At 37.0% G+C, this 2856-nt stretch overlaps 1 protein-coding gene across 6 annotated transcripts in view; it reads right to left on the reverse strand.

Moving 5' to 3' along the window:
- Positions 1-2856, reverse strand: part of SKIC3 (SKI3 subunit of superkiller complex) — a 122893-nt gene that overhangs the window by 119375 nt on the left and 662 nt on the right. For all 6 annotated transcript variants that reach the window (XM_069085129.1, XM_069085128.1, XM_069085124.1 and 3 more), the window contains exon 2: positions 2703-2788. The gene's annotated coding sequence lies outside the window, so the exon portion shown is untranslated. The remainder of the gene's footprint in view (positions 1-2702; positions 2789-2856) is intronic.

Below are 2856 nucleotides of genomic sequence, written 5' to 3' on the forward strand. Positions count from 1 at the left end.
TGATGCAAAGTGAGCAAAAAACCAGGAGAACAATTTAATACAATAACAACATTGTAAATATAAACAACTTTTTAACACTTAAACACTTAAATTGTTAAACTTTAACAATTCTGACCAATGTAATGACCAACCATAATTCCAAAAGCCTGAAGCTGAACTATGCTACCCATCTCCTAATAGAGAAAAGATAAATTCAAGATGGAGACTTAAACATCAATTTTTCAATATGGAAAATAAGGGAATATATTTTACCTGACTATGCATATTTGTTACAAGGGTTTTGTTTTGTTTTTTTAAATGGAAAGAATAAAAAATGTTTGTTAAATGAAAAACTGAAAAAAATATATATATTGTCTTTTCCGTTAGAATGTGAAATCCTTCAGGGCAGGAAGCAGAGCTTAGCAAAATGCCTAGTACTTACACAGAAAGCACCTAATAAATGCCTGATGACTGAAAAACTAATAAAAATATTAAAAATAACATAAGGCAAAGCCGACTTCCTGAAGACCTCCTTCCAAGTTGACTTGAAACATTAAGCTCTTTGACATTAACCATTAAGCCAGTTTTAAATCCACTTAGCTCCACCCACACATCTCAACGTTATCCATAAGAATTTGACAATGGAATTATCAAATATTTTACCAAAATTTAAGTAATATGATATATTACATATAACATTGTAAGTAAAATAATATCTATAGTACTGCCCAATTCTAAGAGCCTGTCGACCCTGTGGGGGCAAAAAGGAAATGAGAGTAATTTGGCATAATCTGTTTTATTTTTAGTTCCTTGCCTTTTATTTTAAATGTTTTATTGATATCTTTTACCTAAACATTACACTAATTTCCCATTCCTTCTTCCAGACAGACTGAACCCCCACTTGAGAAAAGATATATAATTAAGCAAAGGCATCATATACAGAGATCATGTCCTACCCAATCTGTTCTTTTTTTTTTTTTAAAGCAATTGGGGTTAAGTAACTTGCTCAAGGTTACAGGGACAGTTATTTCTGGGTGTGGTGCTAAGTATCAGAGCCTGGATTCAATCCTAGGTCATCCCAACTCTGGGGATGGTGCTCTTACTCACTGCGTCCAATCTGTTCCTGATGCCATGTTCCCTCTTGGTGAATACTTTTTCTTTTTCAATAGATTCACTAACCATCATCTGAATAACTCGTTTCAAAGTTCTGTCAGAAATTAAGAGTCTGGCTCAATGACAACTATTTTGTAGACTTTATTCTCATCTTTTGTGAAAAATGAAACGAAGGGGCGGCCAGGTAGCACAGTGAGTAAGAGCACCGGCTCCAGTGTTGAGAAGACCTGGAGATCAAATCCTGGGCTCAGACACTTAGCACCCACCCAGAAACACCTAGCCGTGTAACCTTGAGCAAGTTACTTAATCCCAATTGCTTAGGGGCAGCCAGGTGGCTCAGCGAGTAAGAGCACTGGCTCCAGTGTCGGGATGACCTGGATCAAATCTGGGCTCAGATATTCAGCACCACACCCAGAAATAACTGGCCATGTAACCTTGAGTAAGTTATTTAACCCCGATTGCTTTAAAAAAAAAAAAAGACCATTTCCCTTCCTGAGTCCTGCAGTACCTCTCTCGTTCTCCATATCTCAAAAATTACTAACACTAGTTCAACAATCATTGGACAATTTTTTTTCAGTACATAAGCATGCAGTTCATTTCCATCTGGTAACTTGGACTCAAGGGCAGCTAGGTACTCTCTTACCATCTCCTTTATTATCTTTCCCAACCTGTTACTCATTTTTGTCTTTCTCAGTCAAAAAACTTAGTAACTTCCACTAACTTCTTAGTAGACAAAAGAGTGGCAAAATCATGCTCTTATCTTTTCATCACAGTACCAAATTTCCTTTTCAGCATCAGGTATTAGTATCCTTCACATTATTTTTACAGATTTAGACAACCCAGGTCTTCTGATTCAGGTAGTATCGTATCTACTAGGTAATATTAAATATTACTAAGTAACATCAGAGGTATTAAGTGATACTTGGTAACATCAGGTGGTACAGGTAGTATCAGACGCAGGATTTGAACACAAGTTTTCTGTATTCAAAGTGAATGCTATTTCCACTGTACCATGCCTCCCTGATATTTGGGAACATTCGGTTTAAAAGAATCTTTTTTTGTGACCTTAGACAAAGTAATTTAATTTGTCCAAGAATCATTTACTCATCTGTAAAATGGGGCTAACAACAAACCACAGAAGGGCATAAGTGTAGTGGATAGAGAGCTGACTCAGAATCAGTAAGATCTGGATTCACAACCCATCTCTGACATATGACTCTGTGAACATGGAAAAGTCTTATTACTTTGCAGTGCATTCATTGGTAGAGGGAGTTTTTTCATCCAAGAACTTCTACATCAATGAAACATCACAGATTTAGGGTGAGAAGGACCCCTATAAGTCAAATCACAAGGCCTCATTTTCCAGATAAGGAATCTCAAGCCTACTGAGGTTAAGTGACTTACCCAGATTCACACAGCTACTGTCTGAGACAAGATTTGAACCAGGTCTTCATGACTTTCAGTCCAATACTACATCCGATTAACCAAGGTGCCCTACCCCACATCCCCCCAAAAAATTCACTACCGCTCTGTAAACTTAAATGTGAATTGTCGATGTTAGTGAACATTTTAAAAGTACTGGCAACTGGCACAGTTTACAAGCTACATACCTGAAATCAAGATAAGGAGTCAGAAATGTCAGAGCTCTGTTTCCTTCTGCATCCTTCCAAAGAAGAAAGTTCAAGAAGGAGAGAAGCTGTACCAACAAAAGAATGACTTTCTGAACCAACGTCAGATAAGGAAACGTCACATAATAGTTCACGT

The sequence above is a fragment of the Petaurus breviceps genome, unplaced genomic scaffold (genome assembly GCF_028583685.1).
Source record: "Petaurus breviceps papuanus isolate PSGF00001 unplaced genomic scaffold, PetGlider_PUasm1.0 175, whole genome shotgun sequence".
Lineage (NCBI taxonomy): Eukaryota > Metazoa > Chordata > Mammalia > Diprotodontia > Petauridae > Petaurus > Petaurus breviceps.